This window comes from Pelophylax lessonae, assembly GCF_965119305.1.
Source record: "Pelophylax lessonae genome assembly, chromosome: 13".
NCBI classification, from domain to species: Eukaryota; Metazoa; Chordata; class Amphibia; order Anura; family Ranidae; genus Pelophylax; species Pelophylax lessonae.
In genome coordinates, this window is record NC_138780.1 from 12,088,985 (window position 1) to 12,115,870 (window position 26,886).

General features: G+C 47.4%; 1 protein-coding gene across 2 annotated transcripts in view; it reads left to right on the plus strand.

The window, feature by feature from the left end:
* Positions 1–920: 920 nt before the first annotated feature.
* Positions 921–26,886, plus strand: part of SEMA6C (semaphorin 6C) — a 190,100-nt gene continuing 164,134 nt past the window's right edge. For both annotated transcript variants that reach the window (XM_082275662.1, XM_082275664.1), the window contains exon 1: positions 921–1,022. The gene's annotated coding sequence lies outside the window, so the exon portion shown is untranslated. The remainder of the gene's footprint in view (positions 1,023–26,886) is intronic.

Below are 26,886 nucleotides of genomic sequence, written 5' to 3' on the forward strand. Positions count from 1 at the left end.
GATGCTCCTTTTTCCAATGCAAAATTTAAAAAAGTCGACTAGCCCCCCCCCCCCAGTCTTGGAACCCCTGACGATCGGCTAACCTAACAGCCCACCACACAGCTCCAGGGCTACTGAGGATTTGTTATTCTTGGACTAGCACTGCAGTAGAACATGCCCAACTTTGGAAATCTATTGTAAAGTGGCAAGTCCCGAGGCCAGACTGTGCTGTGCTTGACAAAGACTAACACCTCTGCATGCGATGAGGGCCCCAGAACTATGGAGGGTTACATCTGGAATCTGGAACGCTGAGTCGGAGTCAGTTGGACACAATTTCTAATTTCTGCCTAAAACCCCTCTAATATATTACGGGCTCAAAGCACATATGACCTAAAGTAGCTGATTTAGGCAAATAGTTAATTGGCATACAAGCCACTCTCCTAGATTCAGAATCTGTTGTCAACTGAGCTCTTAAGAGGTTACATTTAGAACTCGAAAGAGGTCCTTCTTTTGAAACTGGAGAAAAGACTTGGTTTTACCCAATTTCTTTAATTTTCTTTAACCAGAGGGCCAGGGCCATAACTATGTATGAGTAGGCTCCATGGCCAAACCGCTAGGCTATAGGACCGCTATGGCTGTAGTTAGGCCCTTCACACAGAACATTTCAGCATATGCTTATAACTAAAACTGCAGTTCAAAAAGCACTCCAGCCGACAGAATTGTTCCCTCTCTCCATTAACAAATGATAACAAATGTTTCCTGCTCATATGTCAAAAAAGCAAATCGTATGAGTCACGAGGGGAAAATTAAAACTCAGTCTTAATTAAATCATCCATAAAAGCAGGAACAGCAAGATAGTTACAGCTTTCTCATGGCAGACACTTCGGTCCCTAAAGTGTATTTCTTTCCAATCTCCTGTATTTTATACCTAGGTGAAGTGAGGAAGTGCTAGATCCCCTGCCAGGTTTTGATCACTGTCTATGTCTCGTTTCAGGGATCTCTATTCATCCTGGTGACCCGCATTCAACCCTTCCTCAATCCAGGTAAGTTGTGGCTAGATCCACTTTAATGGGAGCTTAGTCGAGCTTTGGCTAAGGAATGAACTTAAGTTTCTGCAGTCTTAAAGTCAGTGCTCTCACGAAATCTGTAGCAGCTGGTACAGCTGTTTTGGGACCTGGGGTGGAAGAGGGGCCCAATAGGGAGACTGTTGTGGCATTTTTATACTTAGAAAATCTATGTGTAGGTGAAGATAGCGAATATCCATCACTGTATTATTATGGTTTACAGGGGTTGTCGTTGACATGACATTTCCAATCAAGAAAAGCTGACGTCATCCCAGCCAGCACTGAAACCTTGTATGCCTCAGCCTAAAATTGGTCATTGGGTTGCCTATTGGATAGACCTAACATACCCATCACTGTAATATTAACCACTTTGCGTCCACGCTATAGCCAATAGACAGTTACAGCGTGGGCATAAAATGCCAGGAAGGCGTACATAAACGTCCTCCTGTTCTCATGCCCCCTTGGGACTCGGCTGATCACAGAGCAGGGTAAAGGGCCAATCACAGCAGGCCCTTTAGCTCATGATCAGCTATCAGCCAATGACAGCTGATCATGGCAGTAAACAGAAGCCGGTTTCCGGCTTTTATTTTTCTTAGCGAGGAAAAGCAGCAAGCTGTTAACTGCTTTTGTTAGAGGGACGTCGGTCTTCTTAGTGATCACCAGTGCTGCAAATCGATGCTCTCCAGTGCCACCTCTCAGTGCCCACTAGTGTTACCTATCAGTGCCCATCAGTACTGCTAATCAGTGCCCACCAGTGCCACCTATCTGTGTCCACCCGTGCCACCAATCAGTTCCCCTGGGCCTTCAGTTGGTCATGGGGTTGCCTATTGGATAGACCTGACATATCCATCGCTGTAATATTAAGGTTTACAATGATTTCCAATGACATTGATCCTGTACCCCCTGGGACATTTTTAATCAAGAAAAGCCGACGTCATCCCGGCCAGCACTGAAATTACCCTTGCATGCCTAACACAGTGTTCCTCTGCCTTCAGTTGGGTTGCCTGTTGGGTAGACCTGATAAGTAACCTAATGGTCAACAGAAGGACTGCATACAGTGGGCTGACAATGCTGCTAGTAACTGTGAGGTAGTGGTTTAGCGTTGTCACCCTGCAACAGGAAGTGTTGTTACTGGCAGGATCTTCATGAAAGAAACTTTGTAGTAGATTGATAAGAAGCCAAACATACTGAAAAAAAAGTTATGGGTTGACGTACACTTTAAGGTTGCCTACTTCAGACCCTTACTGCGCCAACAACGGGTGGCGACGGTATAGCCTATACCAGTGATGGCAAACCTTGGCACCCCAGATGTTTTGAAACTACATTTCCCATTATGCTCATGCACTCTATAGTGTAGCTAAGCATCATGGGAAATGCAGTTCCAAAACATCTGGGGTGCCAAGGTTTGCCATCACTGTCCTATACTATCGGTTGCCATCCTTTTCCTGGAGGAAATGCCACTAGAATGAACACTATATGTACTTCCGGTTCAAAGATCAGCCAATGAGTTGTCACCTCCGCGATCACAAAGCCCTTCATCTACCCTCGTCACCCATAAAAGCGACAAAGGGTGGCACGCCAAAAAAGCTCGGCGAAGTGTCACAGGTGCCAGCCCCCGGCTTGTGAACTTTAACGAGCAAATGATAGAATTAATGCGCAGCTGAGCGTAATTACACAAATTAACTAATTTGTAACAGGTGTACGCGTAGGAAGAAGGCTGCCAGAAATAGATTCAAGTGTTAACGTGCGCACCTGCCCTGCTTCCCACTCTGTGGCGAAGGCAGCGCGCCGCAACGGCATAGCCCCCGTCCCCCCTCTGCGACGGTAAGCAATATTATTAATGTTATGATTGGTGACCGAAAAACTTGTATCTCGGGGCAGATGATTTTTGTGCTGACAAAGGCAAGCAATTTTTTTTCCCCGCGAGTTATTGGCAGGATTCTGAGAAAAGCATTTTTTTGTTGTTGTTTTTATTTAAATGCGGTGCTCTTAATTAGTGTACGGATGGAATTAATTAGTTTAATGACTGTAGGTTTTTAATGAAGAGATGCAAATTGGGGTGGGGGAGGGTGATTAAAGTGTAAGTAAACCCAAGCTATGAACTTCTCTTAATTGTTCTCTTTTGGTCTGTTAAATATTAAAATATCATTGAAATTATTTTGTTATATCTGCTCAATAGGTGTAAAAATAAAATCTGTTGATCCTGCCAGAAATCCTGTGAGCAGATAACTTCTGTGGACTACAGAGCATCCTTGTGTTATGGGGAAGAAGTACTGTAGTCCTTTCATACACAGTATACTGTGTGTATATACAGAATATATATATATATATATATATATATATATATATATATATATATATATCCATAATAGTCTATAGGAAGCAGCAGTCAGGCCAGTAGTGTGTCTACACAGATGAAAGGGGGTGCAGAGCTAGTAGGGAGTGCAGAGGTAGAAAGGGTTACCATGGTGGAATAGGGTGCAGAGGTGGAAGGGAGTGCAGAGGTAGAAGGGGTTACAGAGGTAGAAGAGGGTGTGGAGGTGAAAGGGGTTGCAATGGAGAAAGGGGGTGCAGAGGTAGAAAGGGTTGCCATGGTGGAATGGGATGCAGAAGTGGAAGGGAGTGCAGAGGTGAAAGGGAGTGCAGAGGTAGAAGAGGGTGTAGAGGTGAAAGGTGTTGCAATGGTGAAAGGGGGTGCAGAGGTAGAAGGGAGTGCATAGAAGGGGGTGCAGAGGTAGAAGGGGGTGAAAGGGGGTGCAGAGGTAGAAGGGGGTGTAGAGGTCAAAGGGGGTGCAGAGGTAAAAGAGGGTGCAATTGTGAAAGGGGGTGCAGACGTGGAAGGGAGTGCAGATGTAGAAGAGGGTGCAATGACTGAAGGAAGCGCAGAGTTGGAAGGCGTTGCAATGGTGGAAGGACATACAGGAGATAGAAGAGGGTGCAGTGGTGGAAGAGGGTGCAGAGGTAGAAGAGGGTGCAATGGTGAAAGGTGTAGCAGTATAAGGGGGTGCAATGGTGAAAATGGGGTGCATATGTAAAAGAGGGCACAATGATGGAAGGGGGTGCTGAGCATAACAAAGAGTTTCATTGGTGGAAGGAGTTGAAATGATGGGAAGGGAGTGCAGATGTAGAAGGGAGTGCCATGGTGAAAGGTGTTGCAGAGGTAGAAGTGGTGGCAGATGTAGGGTGTAATGGTGGAAGGATGTAATGGTGCAATGACAGAAGAGGATGCAGAGGTAGAAGAGGGTGCAATGGTGGAAGAGGATGCAGGGGTGAAAGGGGGTGCAGAGGTAGAAGGGGGTGCAATGGCAGAAGAGGGTGCAATTGTAGAGGAGGGGCAATGATGGAAGAAAGTGCAGAACTGGAAGGGGTTGCAATGGCAGAAGGGGGTGCAGAGGTAGAAGGGGGTGCAGTGGTGGAAGAGGGTGCAGATGTAGTAAAGGGTGCAACGGTGGAAGGGGGTGTAGAGATGGACAAAGGGTTGCAATGGTGGAAGGAGTTGCGATGGTTGAAAGGGGTGCAGAGGTAGAAGAGAGTACAATGGTGGAAAGGAGTGCAGAGGTGGAAGGGGTTGCAATGGTAAAAGGAGGTTCATAGATGAAAAGGGGTGCAGAGCTTGATGAGAGTGCAGAAATGGAAGGGGGTGGAGAGGTAGAAGAGGGTGTGATGGTGGAAAGAAGCTCAGAGACAGAAGGGGGTACAATGGTGGAAACGAGTGGAATGGTGGAAGGGGTTGGAGTGGTGGAAGGGGTGCAGAGGTGAAAGGGTTTGAAGTGGTGGAAGGGGGTACAGAGTTGAAAGGGGTTGCAGTGGTGGAAGAGGATGCAGAGGTGGACAACGGGTTGCAATTGTGGAAGAGAGTGCAGAGGTAGAAGGGGGTACAATGGTGGAAGGGAGTGCAATGGTGGAAGGAGTTGGAGTGGTGGAAGGGGGTGCAGAGGTGAAAGGGTTTGAAGTGATGGAAGGGGGTACAGAGGTGACTGGGGTTGCAGTGGTGGAAGGGGATGCTGAGGTGGACAACGGGTTGCAATTGTGGAAGAGAGTGCAGAGGTAGAAGGGGGTACAATGGTGGAAGGGAGTGCAATGGTGGAAGGGGTTGGAGTGGTGGAAGGGGGTGCAGAGGTCAAAGGGTATGAAGTGGTGGAAGGGGGTGCAGAGGTGAAAGGGTTTGAAGTGATGGAAGGGGGTACAGAGGTGACTGGGGTTGCAGTGGTGGAAGGGGATGCTGAGGTGGACAACGGGTTGCAATTGTGGAAGAGAGTGCAGAGGTAGAAGGGGGTACAATGGTGGAAGTGAGTGCAATGGTGGAAGGGGTTGGAGTGGTGGAAGGGGGTGCACAGGTGAAAGGGTTTGAAGTGGTGGAAGGGGGTACAGAGGTGGAAAAGGGTGCAACGGTAGATGGGAAAACACAGGTGAAAGGGGGTTCAATGGTGAAAGCGAGTGCGATGGTGGAAGGGATTGAAGTGGTTGAAGTCGGTACAGAGTTGAAATGGGTTGCAGTGGTAGATGGGATCACCCAGGTGGAAGGGGTTTCAATGGTGAAAGGGGGTTCAATGGTGAAAGCGAGTGCGATGGTGGAAGGGGTTGGAGTGGTGGAAGGGGGTGCAGAGGTGAAAGGGATTGAAGTGGTGGAAGTTGGTACAGAGTTGAAAATGGGTTGCAGTGGTGGAAGAGATTACAATGAAGGAAGAGGGTGCAGTGATGAAAGCTGGTGCAATGGTGGAGAGGGGTTGCAGAGATGCATGAAGGGAGCAGGTGGAGGCAGCGCATTGCACTGGGCATCAAAGCAGCCCTGGGGGCAATTGCCTCCCTGCCCCCTGGGCCAGTCTTTCCCTGCAGTGGTGGAAGAGACTACACTGAATGGGTTGCAGAGATAGATGAAGGGAGCAGGTGGAGGCAGTGCAAAAACGTATATATCCCTTAGTAGGTACTTTGGGATTCCATAAACTTTGAATGTGCATCTTGTGAACGGGCCCTATAGCATTGCCCTTTCATTTGCTGTATACATATTTATATATACATATTTTTTTTTATAATTTTTTTTTTTTTTATAAAAATTAAAAAAATGATCGTTTCCTTTAATTCCAAAGCTTATCCATCATCTTCCCGCTAAATATAGAACGCAGCCAGCGCTTCCTTTAAGCGCTTTCATATAACCCACGCAACGGTTTCTCGGCGTCCCCGGCGACCTCTCCGTTTGACGTACAATTCTAATAATCTGTTGGTCTGGTTGAACATTTCATGCTGCTTCTGCTTTGATCTTATCAAGCAATAAATCTTTTGCGTTCGGCGCTTCCTCCTGGTCGGACATCGTTACGTTTCACATTGGTTGCTCTGTGTCTTGTTTGTCATACGTCATGCGTGGAACCCGGTGGAGACTAATTGCGGCCTCTCAAGCGGTCGTTGGAGAAATGGTGAAGCCAGGATTTGGGAAGGGGGGTGGGGGGGGGGGACTTTCGTTTAGTCCCGATGTTGGCATGTCAAGACAAAGATATATAAGCCTTGAAATCGCTCCCATGTTAATATTTGCCGCCGGTCAATATATTGATGTTCACCATCTTCTCAGAAGCTTCTTAATTCGAAGGCGTTCATTCTGTTGTTTCGGGATTTGGCACACGAAAAAAAATACAATGGAGTCTTGAGCAGAGAGTCGCAAGGAACTGAAATGGATGGTGTAAACTGTGTCTGAGCAGAGGCCTGTTCCATGCCCCACTTGAGACTCTCCTCCCTTGGCCAGCCCCAACCGAGCTGTCCCAGATCCCACCAGATGCCCCCTGCTGGCCAGGATGGGAACCCAGATTCAGCCTGGGTATGAGTAGAAAGTACCTGGAGAGGAGCTTCAGCCTGGAATGGGGGGTCAGGGGGAGGCCGGGAGGAGAGAGAGTGGGAGGGGGGCCAAGCAGTGCTGTATTATGGCCTAGGCCAACAAGGCCCAGGCCTAGGGTGGCACTTTAATCCAAGAAAACAAAAAAGGGCGCACCGACCTAGCGCATTATCCTCAGTAGAAGGCTTTATTTATGTAACAATAAAAAATGGCTACTCACAGACGTAGATGAAAGTAAATCATATCAAGCTAGATTGCTCAAATGTCCGGGTGTAGTCCATACAATCGTTCATAATCGATGAGATGACGCTGACGCGTTTCGAGGCCTAGCCTCTTCCTCAGAGCCACCTCTGGTGCGCCCTTTTTTGTTTTCTTTGATTCTAGTACCGGTGGACTACCCCAGTCCGATATGGGCAGCAAGACCTAAGCCATTTGAGAAGCCAGTTGTGAGTCCCGTGAGGAGTGTGGTCGAGGGGTTTGGATACCAAGCGCAGGAGGAGGGTAGTCACACCCTATTGTTTTTTGGAGCTTTCACTAGGGTGGCACTTTGCAGGGGGGCAGCAAAAAAGTCGCCCCCCCGCCCCCCTCCACCTGAGACATTATTGGCCATTGGTTGCTAGAGCCGCCTCTCTCACCCCCCCCCCCTCTCTCTGTTTCACACCCCTCCTGTCTCTCTCCCTCTCTCTCACCTCCCTCTCTCACCCCCCTCTCTCTCTCACCCCCTCTCTCTTTCTCTCTCATCCCCCTCTTTCTTTCTCTCACATCCCCCCTCTCTCTCTTTCTCTCTCACCCCCCCTCTCTCTCTCTCTCCCTCTCTCTCATCCCCCCTCTCTCTATCATCCCCCCTCTCTCGCCCCCCCCTCTCTCTATCATCCCCCCTCTCTCTCATTCCCCCTCTCTCTCGCTCTCTCTCTCATCCCCCCTCTCTCCCCCCTCTTTCTCTCATCCCTCCTCTCTCTCCCCCTTCTCTCGCTTTCTCTCTCATCCCTCCCTCTCTCTATCATCCCCCCTCTCTCTCTCTCATCCCCTCTCTCTCACTCTTTGACCCCTCCCTCTCTCTCATCCCCCCCCTCTCTCTCTCACCCCCCTCTTTCATCCCCCCTCTCTCTCTCCCTCCCTCACCCCCTCTCTCCCCCCCTCTCTCTCCCTCCCTCACCCACCCCCTCTCTCCCCCCCTCTTGTGAGATCTCAGGGGTTCATGCTGGGACTTGTAGTCCTTCAATTTTGGAAGGAGTCACATCCGTTAAAAAAGGAGTGGGGCAAATTTGCAAAGGAGGGGGGCGCCCAATTTTAGTTTTGCCTAGGGCAGCACAAAACCAAAATACACCACTGGGGCCAAGTCGCTGCACCATGGCCTCTGGTTTGTACTTGCCCCCCGGGGCTGAAAGTTGCCAGTCTGCCCCTGCTGCCTAGGCAAAGTCACTGGGCTGGAGCTCAGAAGGCAGTTCACATCTACTGAATGAATTTCAATTGTTTGCTTAGATTTCCAGATATATTTTTTTGCATGTTCGGAGTTCCCCTTTAAGCCATTTGTTCCTTATCCACGGAGCCATTTTCTTGTTTCCTGACCCATGAAGTGCCACACTAGGCAATCCATTAAAGCGCAATTCCCGGCACAGCAAGATGCCAGCGTATAAACAAGACCTTTGCCGTATGAGAAAAAAGCTGCAGAATTTCCGACACCCGCGATGATGTGAATGTCCAACCCTGACCGCAAAAATAATGTTCCTGGCGCATCAAAGTAGCGGCGGGTGGGGGCATTAGAACCCCTGTTTGATTCTTATTACTGCCTGTGCCCCCTAAAGGGGAAAGACATTGCACCCAAGGCAGCTGCCTCTCCCTCCCCCCTACACTTAAAGACACTGCACCCAGGGCAGCGCCCCCCCCCCCAAAAATGAAGACACTGAACCCAAGGCAGCTGCCCCACCCCACCAACACATAAAGACACTGCACCCAGGGCAGCTTCTCCCTCCCCAACACATAAAAACACTGTACCCAGGGCAGTGGCCCCCCAACACATGAAGACTCTGCACCCAGGGCAGCTGCCCCCCAACACATGAAGACTCTGCACCCAGAGCAGCTGCCCCCCCCCCCCCCCAAACATATAAAGACACTGCACCAAGGGCAGCTGCCCCCCCCCCCAACACATAAAGACACTGCACCCAGGGGAGCTGCTCCCCAACACATGAAGACATTGCACCCGGGCAACTTCCACCCCAACACATACAGACACTGCACCCAGGGCAGCTGCCCCCCCAACACATGAAGACACTGCACCCAGGGCAGCTGCCCCCCCAACACATGAAGACACTGCACCCAGGGCAGCTGCCCCCCCCCCAACACATGAAGACACTGAACCCAGGGCAGCTTCCCCCTCCCCAACACATAAAACCACTGCACCCAGGGCAGCTGCCTCCCCCAACACTAAAGACACTGCACCCAGGGCAGCTGCCCCCCAACACATGAAGACACTGAACCCAGGGCAGCTTCCCCCCCAACACATGAAGACACTGAACCCAGGGCAGCTTCCCCCTCCCCGACACATAAAAACACTGCACCCAGGGCAGCTGCCGCCCCCAACACTAAAGACACTGCACCCAGGGCAGCTTTCCCCCCAACACATAAAAACACTGCACCCAGGGCAGCTGCCCCCCCCCCCCAACACATGAAGACACTGAACCCAGGGCAGCTTCCTCCTCCCCAACACATAAAAACACTACACCCAGGGCAGCTTCCCCCCAACACATGAAGACATTGAACCCAGTGCAGCTTCCCCCTCCCCAACACATAAAAACACTGCACCCAGGGCAGCTGCCGCCCCCAACACTAAAGACACTGCACCCAGGGCAGCTGCCGCCCCCAACACTAAAGACACTGCACCCAGGGCAACTGCCCCCCTAACACATAAAGACACTGAACCCAGGGCAGCTGCCCCCCAAGACATAAAGACTCTGCACCCAGGGCAACTGCCCCCCCCCCAACACATAAAGACTCTGCACCCAGGGCAGCTTCCGCCCCAACACATAAAGACACTGAACCCAGGGCAGATGCCCCCCCAACACATAAAGACACTGCACCCAAGGCAGCTGCTCCCCAACACATAAAGACACTGCACTCAGGGCAGCAGCCCCCCCCCACACACACACACATAAAGACACAGCACCTAAGGCAGCTGCGCGCCCCCCCCCCCCCCCTCCAAACACACACATAAAGACACTGCACCTAAGGCAGCTGTGCCCCCCCCCCCTACACACACACACATAAAGACACTGCACCTAGGACAGCTGCCCCCCAACACATAAAGACACTGCACCCAGGACAGCTGCCCCCCCCCCCCCCCAACACAGAAAAACATGGTGCCCAGGGCAACATTGTTTCCAATTAAAATCTCCAGATTTGGAATTCCAAAGATTTAACACTTGTCCTTGCAACCAGTTTAAAATTCTGCCATTGCCAGGTCATTTCCAGTAAGTTCCCAGTATGCCCGGTAGTGGACCTGAACGTATTGCGTTCCAGGCCTTATATTTTTTAGTCGGGCCCGCAGCCTCTTGTCACATGGTGCTTTGAGGCAATAAGAACCCTAGAATTGTGGGAGGTGAAAATGTCCTTCTGCACATCTATGCGGCTCAGCAACCGGTGTTCAACAGAGCTCCCAAATACCAGCAGTACCGCGATAACGGCAAAATCCTGGCCTGCCAGGCAACGTCTCCATCATGCATTCGCTTTATTTTCCGGTTGTGATTGATGTGCACTTTAAATAAACAACCATTATCCCCCTCCATATGGGAATCTTTAGCCCAACCTCTAAAAATTAGTCAAATGCAGCGCAGGGACCGCTCCCCCCCAGCGATCTCCAGAGTCTGACGTGTTTCGCATTTTAAGCGACGTGACCTTTAAACTCGCAGCAGAGATGATGGATCCGGCATGTAGCTGAAGTCCCGGCCATGTTCTGTATGCCGAGCACGCCGCGGTGATTGATCAACACACATCTTAATGTCTAGACTCTCCGAGTACCATCTAGAGAGTTTTTTTTTTTCGTTTTCCCCGGCAGTTTCGGTCATCGGGAAGCGATCTGCGGGACCGCGTCCAAATGTTCTACTCACCGTAAACTGCGAGGAAGATGGAAAGGGGACCTGTCTTAAAGCCCAACTCCAGCCAAAACTTGCTGACCGCAATACATGCACTATATTACCAAAAGTATTGGGACGCCTGCCTTTACACACACATGAACTTTAATGGAATCCCAGCATTAGTCCGTAGGGTTCAATATTGAGTTGGCCCACCCTTTGCAGCTATAACAGCTTCAACTCTTCTGGGAAGGCTGTCAACAAGGTTTAGGAGTGTGTCTATGGGCAGGGGTGGACTGACAACTCATGGGGCCCCCGGGCAATCAGAGATCATGGGGCCCCCTGTGTCCACACTCAAGCCACACAAAGCCCCACCTACAAATTGCAGCTCAGCCACATAGAGTGGGCATTTACATATCTACCACAGCATAGCCTGCATGGAAGTTCCTGGCTTCTTTCTGTAGTGTGTAGCCTCTCATGGGGCCCCCCACTCTGACCCTGGGCCCTCGGGCAGTGCCCTAATCCCCGAATGGTCAGTCCGCCCCTGTCTATGGGAATGTTTGACCATTCTTCCAGAAGAGCATTTGTGAGGTCAGGCACTGACGTTGGATGAGAAGGCCTGGCTCGCAGTCTCCACTCTAATTCATCCCAAAGGTGTTCTATCGGGTTGAGGTCAGGACTCTGTGGAAGCCAGGCAAGTTTCTCCTCCCCAAACTCGCTCATCCATGTCTTCATGGACCTTGCTTTGTGCACTGGTCCAAATCATTTGGTGGAGGGGGGGGGGGGGGGGTTATGGTGTGGGGTTATTTTTCAGGGGTTGGGCTTGGCCCCTTAGTTCCAGTGAAGGGAACTCTTAAGGTGTCAGCAAACTAAAACATTTTGGACAATTTCATGCTCCCAACTTTGTGGGAGGAGCTTGGGGATGGCCCCTTCCTGTTCCAACATGACTGCACACCAGTACACAAAGCAAGGTCCATAAAGACATGGATGAGCGAGTTTGGGGTGGAGGAACTTGACTCAATATTGAACCCTGAAGACTAAGACTGAGGTGCCATTAAAGTTCATGTGTGTGTAAAGGCGTCCCAATACTTTTGGCAATATAGTGTATGCGTTAAATTGGTAGGCACATAACCTTGTTTTCTCATTTTGCGTTTTTTGAAGGCCTGGCTCGCAGTCTCCACTCTAATTCATCCCAAAGGTGTTCTATCGGGTTGAGGTCAGGCCAGTTCCTCCACCCCAAACTCGCTCATCCATGCCTTTATGGACCTTGCTTTGTGCACTGGTCCAAATCATTTGGTGGAGAGGGGATTATGGTGTGGGGTTGTTTTTCAGGGGTTGGCTTGGCCCCTTAGTTCCAGTGAAGGGAACTCTTAAGGCGTCAGCATACCAAGACATTTTGGACAATTTCATGCTCCCAACTTTGTGGGAAAAGTTTGGGGATGGCCCCTTCCTGTTCCAACATGACTGCCCACCAGTGCACAAAGCAAGGTCCATAAAGACAGGGGAAGCCAATAAGCGAGTCCGGAAGCCGTGATGTCCGCCGGGCACCCGTGATCGCTCCCCGTGGAGACAGAACAGCGGCAGACCGCTGTTCTGTCAGTGATGGGCACAGGGATTCTGTGTTCCTCCTATTTAAGTAAAAAAAAAAATTATTTCTAATAGTAAAAAATTTAAGTTACACCGAAGGACATTTTAGACCCCAGATGTCCTATTTAAGAGTACCTGTTACCCAAAAATTATCACATAGGGGACTTTTAACCCCAATGTAATGAAAAGAAAAAAAAAAACGAAAGTTAAGTAAAAAAAAAAATTATTTCTAATAGTAAAAAATGTAAGTTACATCCAAGGACATTTTAGACCCCGGATGTCCTATTAAAGAGAACCTGTCACCAAAAAATGATCACATAGGGGACTTTTTGACCCCGATGTGACATAAAAAAAAAACAAAAGTAAAGTAAAAAATAATTATTTCTAATAGTAAAAAATTGTATTTACACCCAAGGAAATTTTAGACTGGATGTCTTATTTAAGAGAACCTGTCACCAAAAAGTTATCACATTGGGGACTTTTAACCCCAATGTGATGAAAAAAAAAAAAAGTTAAGTAAAAAAATAATTATTTCTAATAGTAAAAAATGTAATTTACACCCAAGGAAATTTTAGACCCTGGATGTCTCATTAAAGAGAACCTGTCACCAAAAAATGATCACATAGGGGACTTTTTGACCCCCCCCCCCCCCCCCATCCCCGATGTGATGGAAAAAAAAAAAAGTTAAGTAAAAAATAATTATTTCTAATAGTAAAAAATTAAAGTTACACCCAAGGACATTTTAGACCCTGGATGTCTCATTTAAGAGAACCTGTCAAAAAAAAAAAAAATTGATCACATAGGGGACTCCCCTTTGACCCCCCCCCCCCCCCATCCCCGATGTGATGGAAAAAAAAAAAAGTTAAGTAAGTAAAAAAAATAATTATTTCTAATAGTAAAAAATGTAATTTACACCCAAGGAAATTTTAGACCCTGGATGTCTCATTAAAGAGAACCTGTCACCAAAAAATGATCACATAGGGGACTTTTTGACCCCCCCCCGATGTGATGGAAAAAAAAAAAGTTAAGTAAAAAAAAAAATTATTTCTAATAGTAAAAAAATTAAGTTACACCCAAGGATATTTTAGACACTGGATGTCTCATTAAAGAGAACCTGTCACCAGTTTTTTGCCATTTCACTGCCATACGCAAATTTATGGTTTGATGCGTTGGGTATCTATTTGTTTGCTGCAACCTCATCTTTTATGATTTAACAAAAAATTTAAGTTTGTCACCATTTCACAGGCGCATGCAAATTTAACCACTTAAGCCCTGGAGGATTTGGCTGCTAAAAGTCCAGGGGGTATTTTGCGATTCGGCACTGCGTGACTTTAACGGACAATTGCGCGGTCGTGCGACGCTGTACCTAAACGAATTTGACGTCCTTTTTTTCCCACAAACAGAGCTTTCTTTTGGTGGTATTTGATCACCTGTGCGATTTTTTGATCATGCGCTATAAACAAAAAAAGAGCGTCAATTTTGCAAAAATAACAATATTTTTCACATTTTTTTATATAAAATTCCACAAAAAAAAAATGTAAAAATCTAAATTTTTTAACATTTTCGGCCAATTTGTTTTATGCTACATATGTTTGGTAAAAAAAATTGCAAAAAGCGTATTTTGATTGGTTTGCGCAAAAGTTATCGCGTTTACTAACAAAGGGAAAGATTTTTGTCATTTTTGTTGTTTTTTTTTAATGCGTAATGGCGGCGATCTGCGATTTTTTTTGTGGTACTGCGACATTGCGGCGGACAGATCGGACCCTTGACTGACATTTTTAACACTTTTGGGGTTACCAGTGACATTTTTACAGTAATCAGTGCTATACATATGCACTGTTACTGTAAAAATACACTGGCAGTGAAGGGGTTAACTTTATTTGAGAGGGAGGGGTTATGTGTGTCCCTAGGGGCGTGATTCTAACTGTGATTGGCTGTGGCTTGAGCTGTAGAAACAGTGATCAACGGTCCTACATAGTAGAACCGTGTGATCACAGTTTCTACACAGGGGAGAATGACAGGCGGCTTGTTTACACTAGCCGCCTGACTTTCTCCCTCTCCCCCGACGATCGCTGAGTGACCGGCAGACATCGGGTCCGCCGGTCACACGCGCGGGGGGGTCCGTGACCACGCGGGAGCATGCCTCCGGCGGCGCGCGCTCGCTCCCCAGAGCCTCACAGGCTAGTGACGTACCCCTACTTCACTCTGCCTGTGAGGGGCTGACCGCCGCAGTATATGTACTTGCGGCGGTCGGCAAGTGGTTAAGGTTTTGACATGTTGGGTATCTATTTACTCGGTGCAAACTTTTATATTTTTTTTTTTCTTTAAAATTGAGTAATTTATTATGCTTGTATGCCCTAAAATTAACTTTAATGTATTTTTTACTGACATTTTGTGTTCCCTAGTCCTTTGCAGTTATATCGTGTGACATAAAAAACTGGAACTACCACAAATATTTTGTTCTCCAGGTTCTCTGCTTTCAGAAAATATGCAATATTTGGGGGTTTTATGTAATCTTCAGGCCTAAAATCATTTTTTTTAAGCACGTGTGCAAAAAACGCAAAAGAGGCTCTGACAGCGAAAAGGTTAAATCAACCGATGACCCCGAGTGTTTCCGTGGCAGAAAGTGTTAGGGGCCACAGAAGACCGACAAGTCATTCCCAATGCAGCCCGGCCAGCTTGGCACGCCATTGAGGAATAAGCGAATTCCGCAAATGCCTTCTGCGGGAACGCGACCTGATTTTCGTGGTTATTTTTGTGGGGAGGATTGCTATATTCACAGAAAAATAACAATCTTGTGCCGAGAGAAAGGAAAAAAAAAAAAAAAAAAAAACGAGCTGCGATTTCTGCCTAAATCTCCCTTCGGGGTGGCGGATCCGGCGGTATAATTGGCTTCGGCCGGTTCCCCCGGGAGGTGGATGGGGATACAAGCGGAGGAGGCCTCTGAGGTGTCTGTCACTGCGTGGGATGGAAGGGGGGAGGATGGAGTTACAGCCCGCGGCTAGACCTATTAAGCACTTACAGACATTAGATAATACACTCTGCCCGCAGCCAGCTCGTCCGCACATCTAAATCTCCCACCCGGCATCCACAATGGACGCGTTTCGCTGCCCCCGTACAGCCGACGCAGTTCGATTCTATTGAGCGCGGTAGGGAAGAAAACATTTTTCCAATGATTGCTTTTTTCAGGCAGTCATTTTGATTTGCATCTTTATTGTTTTTTGGGACTATACAGTATCTAAAAAAAGTAAGTACACCCCTCACATTTTTGTAAATATTTTATTATCTTTTCATGTGACAACACTGAAGAAATGACACTTTGCTACAATATAAAGTAGTGAGTGTACAGCTTGCATAACAGTGTAAATTTGCTGTCCCCTCAAAATAACTCAACACACAGCCATTAATGTCTAAACCGCTGGCAACAAAAGTGAGTGCACCCCTAAGTGACAATGTCCAAATTGGGCCCAAAGTGTCAATATTTTGTGTGGCCACCATTATTTTCCAGCACTGCCTTAACCCTCTTGGGCATGGAGTTCACCAGAGCTTCACAGGTTGTCACTGGAGTCCTCTTCCCCTCCTCCATGATGACATCACAGAGCTGGTGGATGTTAGAGACCTTGCGCTCCTCCACCTTCCGTTTGAGGATGACCCACAGATGCTCAATAGGGTTTAGGTCTGGAGACATGCTTAGCCAGTCCATCACCTTTACCCTCAGCTTCTTTAGCAAGGCAGTGGTCATCTTGGAGGTGTTTGGGGTCGTTATGTTGGAATATTGCCCTGTGGCCCAGTCTCTGAAGGGAGGGGATCATGCTCTGCTTCAGTATGTCACAGTACATGTTGGCATTCATGGTTCCCTCAATGAACTGTAGCTCCCCAGTGCCGGCAGCACTCATGCAGCCCCAGACCATGACACTCCCACCACCATGCTTGACTGTAGGAAGACACACTTGTCTTTGTACTCCTCACCTGGTTGTCGCCACACACGCCTGACACCATCTGAACCAAATAAGTTTATCTTGGTCTCATCAGACCACAGGAGATGGTTCCAGTAATCCATGTCCTTAGTCTGCTTGTCTTCAGCAAACTGTTTGCAGGTTTTCTTGTGCATCATCTTTAGAAGAGGCTTCCTTCTGGGACGACAGCCATGCAGACCAATTAGATGCAGTGTGCGGCGTATGGTCTGAGCACTAACAGGCTGACCCCCCACCCCTTCAACCTTTGCAGCAATGCTGGCAGCACTCATACGTCTATTTCCCAAAGACAACCTCTGGATATGACGCTGAGCACGTGAACTCAACTTCTTTGGTGGACCATGGTGAGGCCTGTTCTGAGTGGAACCTGTCCTGTTAAACCACTGTATGGTCTTGGCCACCGTGCTGCAGCTCAGTTTCAGGGTCTTGGCAATCTTATAGCCTAGGCCATCTTTATGTAGAGCAACAATTCTTTTTTTCAGATCCTCAGAGAGTTCTTTGCCATGAGGTGCCATGTTGAACTTCCAGTGACCAGTATGAGAGAATGAGAGCGATAACACCAAATGTAACACACCTGCCCCCCATTCACACCTGAGACCTTGTAACACTAACGAGTCACATGACACCGGGGAGGGAAAATGGCTAATTGGGTTCAATATGGACATTGTCACTTAGGGGTGTACTCACTTTTGTTGCCAGCGGTTTAGACATTAATGGCTGTGTGTTGAGTTATTTTGAGGGGACAGCAAATTTACACTGTTATACAAGCTGTACACTCACTACTTTACATTGTAGCAAAGTGTCATTTCTTCAGTGTTGTCACATGAAAAGATAGAATAAAATATTTACAAAAATGGGAGGGGTGTACTTACTTTTGGGGGATATGGTATATGAAAAAAAAAAAGGTACAGTGAAGCGTTGAACATATACTGCGACAGTATTGGCCCGCCCCCTTCATTCATTGGACTTCAGTTCTTTTAATCATTAGAGTTCAGCGTGCCTAGCAAAGCCCACTCCTCCAGACTGACACCTGCGCCTCAAGGCTTGCATAACTCCTCCCACTGCTTGCATCAGCACTGAGGGCTCCTGAGAGAACTACTGAGGCAGGGGGCTGCGATGTTTTCAGGAAGCTCCTCCCACCAGCCATGATCTGCCTGCATTGCATAGAAAAGCACAGAGACCCTGTAATGACATCACCCTGTATAAAAAGAGCCACACAATTAATTATAGACATTTTTTTTAGAACGATGATGGGGTGAGGGTGGGAGGGGGCAGGGAAGGGAAAATATAAGCAAAATAAACTAAAGCTTTACCAATTACCATCTTTTTTTTTATGTTGACGGGATTTATTGTTTGTAAGCGTTCCAAAACTTTTTAATGAAAGCAATGTATCAAGAAGGTTCTGTGTGCTGTGAGAGGTAACTCCAGCCAAACAGTTCAATATTCAGCCGTATTCTGCAAAAAAAAATAAAAATCTGCTAAAAAATTGTCATTCGGTGCACAACCTCCTGCAGTCTCACCAATGCTCTATAGAATGTACCGTTACGTCGTCCCGGTGTCACTGTACTGGCCCTGGCCTGCTCTTTAAGACAGTTGAACAGTGCCCACCCCAATCCTGTAAGGCAACCAAAGTACTTCCCCCTCCTGAGCAAGATTTTACTGCAAGCCTGATTTCTGATTTCAGCTGCTGCGTGGCCTCTTATTATTATTAAGAAACTTTCCAGGATATTGCACTACCCACTGTGAGACTTTCTTCCTGTAATAAAGACAGCTCACTTCTGCTCCCTCTCCTTGTGCAGGGTGGCTGGTCTTGTCACCGCCCCCTCCTATAGTTTTCTGTAGTGGGTGGTGTGACGGTGGCGGGTATCAGACCCCTGGCCTTCTCATCCACCTTGTGACCAAAGACCAAGCAATCTCACACCCTGCCATCACTTGCGTAACAATGCCACTTTCAGCTGCACCCAGCACCCAGATTGTCCAGTTTGCGGGACCACAATCTAGATGCCAGCAGACTGAGAGCGATTGTCACCGGGTTAATTAAACGATTAAATCTTTCTCTGCCACCACCTCTACTTTATGATGAGCGGAGAGGACGCTCGTGATTTTACAAATATCAATTATGACTTTAGAATAACCGTCTGTAACACACAGTAGCGCTCTTCAGGAGGCAGGTTCGTTTGGGTCAAGTTGCGTTTAAGAGCTTAGAGACAAAGTTAACACTTTTCAAACTAAGGTTTAATTATAAGAAAGGTTAAAATTGGTGCGAATAAAAATATTTACAGAAAAATGGGTTACAAAGAAATAGAGACAAAATACAGCAATTCAGAAATAGGAGAATAAAGAATGGAAATACTTGCATTAAACAGTCCTGGTATTACCTTAGTTTCGGAAGCTGAACAGGTATTATTGGTTCCCCTTGGGCGATGTTATGGCTTCCATGTTAGAATGAGAACTGAGCTCTCTCTCAGTTCCTGTGTTTTTCTCTGACCCTCCAGGGGGTGTCACCAGAAGTACTTAGCCAATAGGCTCTGAGCCTTATAAACTGCTAAGGGACCTCCCCGTTTGACAGATTCAACCTTCACAGCGACAGAGAAGTCTAGTAAACCTTTGACAGTCCAAAGTCTTGTAGTTGGCCAGATGTGGCCCATGCCTTTGGAAAACCCTGGCCTATGGGATATAAGTTTGTTGTAGGTTGCCAACCTCTAGAAGATGTTAGCAGGTTAGCAGTGTCCCAGATGAAATCTTGTAGCAGGCCAGATGTGGCCAATGGGTTTGGAGACCACTGGCCTACCTCTAGATAGAAGATGTTAGTAGGACAAGACTTTGGCTACCTACTTTCACTATGCTTCATCAAGTTGGTTCCGGTGCCTACCGATAATCAAAGCTATCAGGATAACATCTGGGTCACCTACCTCTAGCATTTGATAACAACCCACGTCTTGCCTTCACAGTGACAGAGAAGTCTAGTAAACCTTTGACAGTCCAAAGTCTTGTAGTGGGCCAGATGTGGCCAATGGGTTTGGAGACCACTGGCCTACCTCTGGATAGAAGATGTTAGTAGGACAAGACTTTGGCTACCTACTTTCACTATGCTTAATCAAGTTGGTTCTGGCACCTATCGATAATCAAAGTCATCAGGATAACATCTGGGTCACCTACCTCTAGCATTTGCTAACAACCCACGTCTTGCCTTCACAACGACAGAAAAGTCTAGTAAATCTTTGACAGTCCAAAGTCTTGTAGTGGGCCAGATGTGGCCCATGCCTTTGGAAAACCCTTGCCTACGGGATATAAGTTTGTTGCAGGTTGCCAACCTCTAGAAGATGTTAGCAGGACAAGCCATTCCAATGTTCCTACCTTTCGCACAAGGCTTGTTCCCAGCTACAACCAGTGACAACCTTTAAGCCTTTGAATGATTATATCTGCTGTTGTCCTCACTTGCAGCAATAAAGTTGTATGTTTTACTGGACCGGATCCAGAGTGCTGTCACATGGCAATGCTGTTTAGAGTGGCGCGGTGGAGCCAGGTGGTGGTTCTCTCCAGAGGATCCTCAATTATCTTGCAAATATAAAGATAAAAATATTCTTGAAAGGAAGGACTCTGATGTGTAAGGGAGGGAGGGGGAGACCATAGGCAGCCTCTGTTGGCTTGAATTCTCAATCTGTTCACATTGAGGATACGGTAATGATCCTAGCAGTGTCCCGGATAAAATCTTGTAGCAGGCCAGATGTGGCCAATGGGTTTGGAGACCACTGGCCTACCGCTAGAAGATGTTAGTAGGACAAGACTTTGGCTACCTACTTTCACTATGCTTAATCAAGTTGGTCCCGGCACCTACCGATAATCAAAGTCATCAGGATAACATCTGGGTCACCTACCTCTAGCATTTGCTAACAACCCATGTCTTGCCTTCACAACGACAGAGAAGTCTAGTAAACCTTTGACAGCCCAAAGTCTTGTAATGGGCCACATGTGGCCCATGCCTTTGGAAAACCCTGGCCTACGAGATATAAGTTTGTTGTAGGTTGCCCACCTCTAGAAGATGTTAGCAGGACAAGTCATTCCAATGTTCCTACCTTTCGCACAAGGCTTGTTCCCAGCTACAACCAGTGACAACCAGCGTTGGACATGTGTAAGCCTTTGAATGATTATATCTGCTGTTGTCATCACTTGCAGCAATAAAGTTGTATGTTTTACTGGACCGGTTCCAGAGTGCTGTCACTTGGCAATGCTGATTATAGTGGCGAGGTGGAGCCAGGTGGTGGTTCTCTCCAGAGGATACTCAATTATCTTGCAAATATAAAGATAAAAATGTTCTTGAAAGGAAGGACTCTGATGTGCAGGGGAGGGAGGGGGGGGGGGGGTCCATAGGTAGCCTCTGTTGAGTTGAATTCTCAATCTGTTCACATTGAGGATACGGTAATGATCCTAGCAGTGTCCCGGATAAAATCTTGTAGCAGGCCAGATGTGTGCTGATGGGTTTGGAGACCACTGGCCTACCTCTAGAACAGTGGTTCTCAACTAGGGGCCTCAGCACCCACTAACAGGCCAGGTTTGCCTGATAACTGAAATACATCACAGGTGATATATTTTGCTGCTCAGTGATTGCAGTATTCTAGTCTGCATCTCAAGGTGATACTTAAAATCTGGCCTGTTAGTGGGTCCTGAGGACCGGAGTTTAGAACCACTGCTCTAGAAAATGTTAGTAGGACAAGACTTTGGCTACCTACTTTCACTATGCTTAATCAAGTTGGTCCCAGCACCTACCCATAATCAAAGTCATCAAGACAACATCTAGGTCACCTACCTCTAGCATTTGCTAACAACCCACGTCTTGCCTTCACAACGACTGAGAAGTCTAGTAACCTTTCGGCAGCCAATTCGCAGTTGCACAACCTCATTACTTTCCACTCAAGCAACTGAAAGGCGCTCCAGATTAGACACAATGGCAGGCCGTCTTTTTCCCTGATCAAGGTGACACCCCGGACACAAAAGACCATGATGGGATTGTGCTTCTTACCACCGAGACAATAGGACTGTCCAATGCTTCCTATTATATCTACATGGAAGGCGCAAGGCCACCAGCTAAAACCTGACTGACAGCTGAATGTAATCAATAGAAGGACAATCCATTCCATCTCATTTAACTGTCTCTTTTCACCTCCAGAGCAATGACAGTTCTCTACCAATATCATGACTTTTTGCAATGAGAATAATTCCAGAACCGGGCCTTGTTATATCGAGAGTGGACAGAACAAAAAAGTCATTCTAAGACAGCTCTTTGATATGACTCAACGTAGGAAATGAGCAGCCTTTCATGAACTAGATGCTCTGTGAAGCTATTCTAGATCCAGGCTTTGTCATAATTACCACGGACAAGGCAATAACCATTTCAAGGACCAGGCTTTGTTATAATAACCCTAGACAGGGCATTAATTAGCGGTTGCACTGGGTTTTTGTTATAATTTTATCAAATAAGACAAAACCACTTCCCGAACCAGGCTTTGCTGTAATTACACCGGACAGTCTGTTTAAAAAACCAGGCATTGTTCTAAAGACATTAAACACGGCGTTAATAAGTTGTAGAACTCATCTTTGTCATAATGGCACTGAATAGGGCAACATTCAGTTCTGGAATAAGACTTTGTTATAGTGTTATTACCACTTCTAGAACCATGTTTTATTATAATGACACTAGGCGGGGCAAGAGAAATATGTAGACCACATGTGTCAAACACAAGGCTCGTGGGCTAAATCTGGCCCTCCAGGCAGTGCTGTATCTTGGCCTAGGCCAACAAGGCCCAGGCCTAGGGCGGCACTTTGCAGGGGGGCAGCAAAAAAGCTGCACCCTGCATGAATAAAAAACAGCCTCCTCCCGGGTCCCACACGAAAAGGGTCTTCGTCGGCTTGCGCTACACTTTTAATGTAGTGCCAGTCTTATGGGGTGAATTGGGCCAGAGGGCAGAGTCCAGGAGGCAAATCAGTCTGGCAACCCCATAAAGCGGTCAGTGATGAGGCTGCACAGATGGGCACTGATGAGGCTGAACGTATGGGAACTGATGAGGCTATGCTGATGGGCACTGATAGACTTGTGGTCTGTGGTTCACAGATGACAGGGCGGGTTGTAAACAGTAAAGGGCGTGGCCTTTACAGGAAGGGGTGGGTCATATGTAAATTAGGGGGTGCACAAGTTTAGTCAGGCCTAGGGCAGCACAAAACCTAAATACACCACTACCTATAGGCCTATATATGTGGCCCTCACACCTCTCCTGCAGCTGCAGAAGAACTCCAGTCCTCCTCTGGTCCTCCCCCAGATCCTGTACTTCCTGCTTTCCAGCATTGCCTCCAGCTTCTTCCCAGCAGCAGCAGCACAAGGCAAAGGGGGTGCACTGGGGGACCCAACTTCTGATGGTGGAAAGGCTCTTGACTAGTGTTGAGCGAACACGGACTGTATTATTCGTGTTCGTACCGAATAATTGGATTTTTTGTACCCGAACACGGACACGGACACTTTACTGTATGTTCGGGTAAAAATCCGTGTTCGGTCGTTTTATTTCCGGGTTTTGCATGCTTTGGCGCTCTTTTCATGGCGGGCTTTCAACAGCCAATCAACAATCGTTTAACTGGTGTGCCTTAAGCCATCCCAGCCATGCCTGCAAATGTCTTAGTAGCTGTGATTGGCCGTCTGAAGCATGTGACCAAGTCTTTATAAGTTCGAGGCAGCCGCAGCGGCGTCATTATGCTGCTTAGATTCAGGGACAGAGCACACATCAACGTGCTGGCTGCTGATTAGGGAAAGATAGGCAGGAAAAAACCATTTGTGTCCGGATAGAATTGAGGGACAGGTCGGAGTGTTTAGGCAGGGCGAGTTGTAGGCATTTTAGGGATAGAGTCTGCTGAATTATATAGGGTCAGTGTCTTCTACAAACTACAATCGATATTGCTGTGTGGGGGGTGGGGTCTGCACTCAATCCTGATCTACGATCTCTTCTCAATCCTGTTAGGGACAGAGTCTGCTGAATTTTAGGGAAACTGTGTTCTACAAACTACAATCGATATTGCTGTGTGGTGTGGGATTGGAGATAGGCAGGTGTCAGTGATCCACATCCATTTTTCTGTGTGTGAGCTGCAGTGAACACAATCTTTTTGGGCTGCAGTGAACACAATCTTTTTGGGCTGCAGTGAACACAATCTTTTTGGGCTGCAGTGAACACAATCTTTTTGGGCTGCAGTGAACACAATCTTTTTGGGGTGCAGTGAACACAATCCTTTTTGGTGTGCAGTGAACACAATCTTTGTGGGGTGCAGTGAACAAAATCCTTTGTGGGGTGCAGTGAACACAATCTTTTTGGGGTGCAGTGAACAAAATCCTTTTTGGGGTGCAGTGAACAACATCCTTTTTGGGGTGCAGTGAACACAATCTTTTTGGGGTGCAGTGAACAAAATCCTTTGTGGGGTGCAGTGAACACAATCTTTTTGGGGTGCAGTGAACACAATCTTTTTGGGGTGGAGTGAACAACATCCTTTTTGGGGTGCAGTGAACAAAATCCTTTTTGGGGTGCAGTGAACAAAATCATTTTTGGGGTGCAGTGAACACAATCTTTTTGGGGTGCAGTGAACACAATCTTTGTGGGGTGCAGTGAACACAATCTTTTTGGGGTGGAGTGAACAACATCCTTTTTGGGGTGCAGTGAACAACATCCTTTTTGGGGTGCAGTGAACACAATCTTTTTGGGGTGCAGTGAACACAATCTTTGTGGGGTACAGTGAACAGAATCTTTGTGGGGTGCAGTGAACACAATCTTTGGGGGGTACAGTGAACACAATCTTTGTGAGGTGCAGTGAACACAATCTTTGTGGGGTGCAGTGAACACAATCATTGTGGGGTGCAGTGAACTCAATCTTTGTGGGGTACAGTGAACACAATCTCATACTTCTGAAGGTTTGAGGGTGCTGCCTGTTCCATACTCCCCCTACTCCTCATCTAGCCTTTTAGGGGTACAAACAATAGTAATTGGGGCCTAGTGTGGTTGTGTACGTGTGATATACATACACTTTTTTTGGGATCATATTTTCTATTCCGCTATTTAATCAAAAACCTTTGGGGATCAGTTAAATTGGGGGATAGTCTGTGTTGGTACGTGTGAGAGAGATCCACCTTTCCAAGTTGTTGGGGTTCATCTCATACTTCTGAAGGTTTGAGGGTGCTGCCTGTTCCATACTCCCCCTACTCCTAGCCTTTTAGGGGTACAAACAATAGTAATTGGGGCCTAGTGTGGTTGTGTACGTGTGATATACATACACTTTTTTTGGATCATATTTTCTATTCCGCTATTTAATCAAAAACCTTTGGGGATCAGTTAAATTGGGGGATAGTCTGTGTCGGTACGTGTGAGAGAGATCCACCTTTCCAAGTTGTTGGGGTTCATCTCATACTTCTGAAGGTTTGAGGGTGCTGCCTGTTCCATACTCCCCCTACTCCTCATCTAGCCTTTTAGGGGTACAAACAATAGTAATTGGGGCCTAGTGTGGTTGTGTACGTGCGAGATACATACACTTTTTTTGATCATATTTCCTATTCCGCTATTCAATAAAAACCTTTGAGGATCAATTGAATTGCGGGATAGTCTGTGTCGGTACGTGTGAGAGAGATCCACCTTTCCAAGTTGTTGGGGTTCATCTCATACTTCTGAAGGTTTGAGGGTGCTGCCTGTTCCATACTCCCCCTACTCCTCATCTAGCCTTTTAGGGGTACAAACAATAGTAATTGGGGCCTAGTGTGGTTGTGTACGTGTGATATACATACACTTTTTTTGGATCATATTTTCTATTCCGCTATTTAATCAAAAACCTTTGGGGATCAGTTAAATTGGGGGATAGTCTGTGTTGGTACGTGTGAGAGAGATCCACCTTTCCAAGTTGTTGGGGTTCATCTCATACTTCTGAAGGTTTGAGGGTGCTGCCTGTTCCATACTCCCCCTACTCCTCATCTAGCCTTTTAGGGGTACAAACAATAGTAATTGGGGCCCAGTGTGGTTGTGTACGTGTGATATACATACACTTTTTTGGGATCATATTTTCTATTCCGCTATTTAATCAAAAACCTTTGGGGATCAGTTAAATTGGGGGATAGTCTGTGTCGGTACGTGTGAGAGAGATCCACCTTTCCAAGTTGTTGGGGTTCATCTCATACTTCTGAAGGTTTGAGGGTGCTGTCTGTTCCATACCCCCCCTACTCCTCATCTAGCCTTTTAGGGGTACAAACAATAGTAATTGGGGCCTAGTGTGGTTGTGTACGTGCGAGATACATACACTTTTTTTGATCATATTTCCTATTCCGCTATTCAATAAAAACCTTTGAGGATCAATTGAATTGCGGGATAGTCTGTGTCGGTACGTGTGAGAGAGATCCACCTTTCCAAGTTGTTGGGGTTCATCTCATACTTCTGAAGGTTTGAGGGTGCTGCCTGTTCCATACTCCCCCTACTCCTCATCTAGCCTTTTAGGGGTACAAACAATAGTAATTGGGGCCCAGTGTGGTTGTGTACGTGTGATATACATACACTTTTTTTGGATCATATTTTCTATTCCGCTATTTAATTTAACTGGGCCTCCATGCGAGACCTGTGTGCCTTGTTGCGCTGTTTTGAGTACTCCACCAACATGGCCAGTGGCAATGACGCCGTTCTCAGCTTAACTATCCCACTTCTATGCCTCCTTGAAAAAACAATTCGGGCGATGATGGAAGAGGATGTGGCACAGGATGAGGAGGAGGAGGAGGATGAAGAGGTAACATTTCCAAGGCTTTCAGGGCAGTCATTCGCAAGGGGCTCCGAGGGTGGGTTCCTGCACACGCAAACGCCAGGGACGCAATTGTCCAGCAGGGGCACAGTTCTGGAGGATGAGGAGGATGAGGAGGAGGAGGAGCTGGAGGAGGAGATGGAACCATGTTCACAGCAGGGTGGCACCCAGGCCAGCTCATGGCCATCACTGGTGCGTGGCTGGGGGGATACAGAGGACACGGACGATACACCTCCCACAGAGGACAGCCTTTCGTTGCCTCTGGGCAGCCTGGCACACATGAGCGATTACATGCTGCAGTGTCTCCACAACGACCGCCGAGTTGCCCACATTCTAACTTGTGCTGATTACTGGGTGGCCACGCTGCTGGATCCCCGTTACAAGGACAACGTACCGTCCTTAATTCACTCACTGGAGCGCGATCGCAAGATGCGCGAGTACAAGCGCACGCTGGTAGACGCCATGCTGCTGGCATTCCCATCTGACAGCGGGGCCACAGTGGAAGCACAAGGCAGAGGAGGAGGAGGAGGAGGTCGCCAACGCAACCAGGGCACCGCCAGCACCTCAGAAGGCAGGGTTAGCATGGCCGAAAT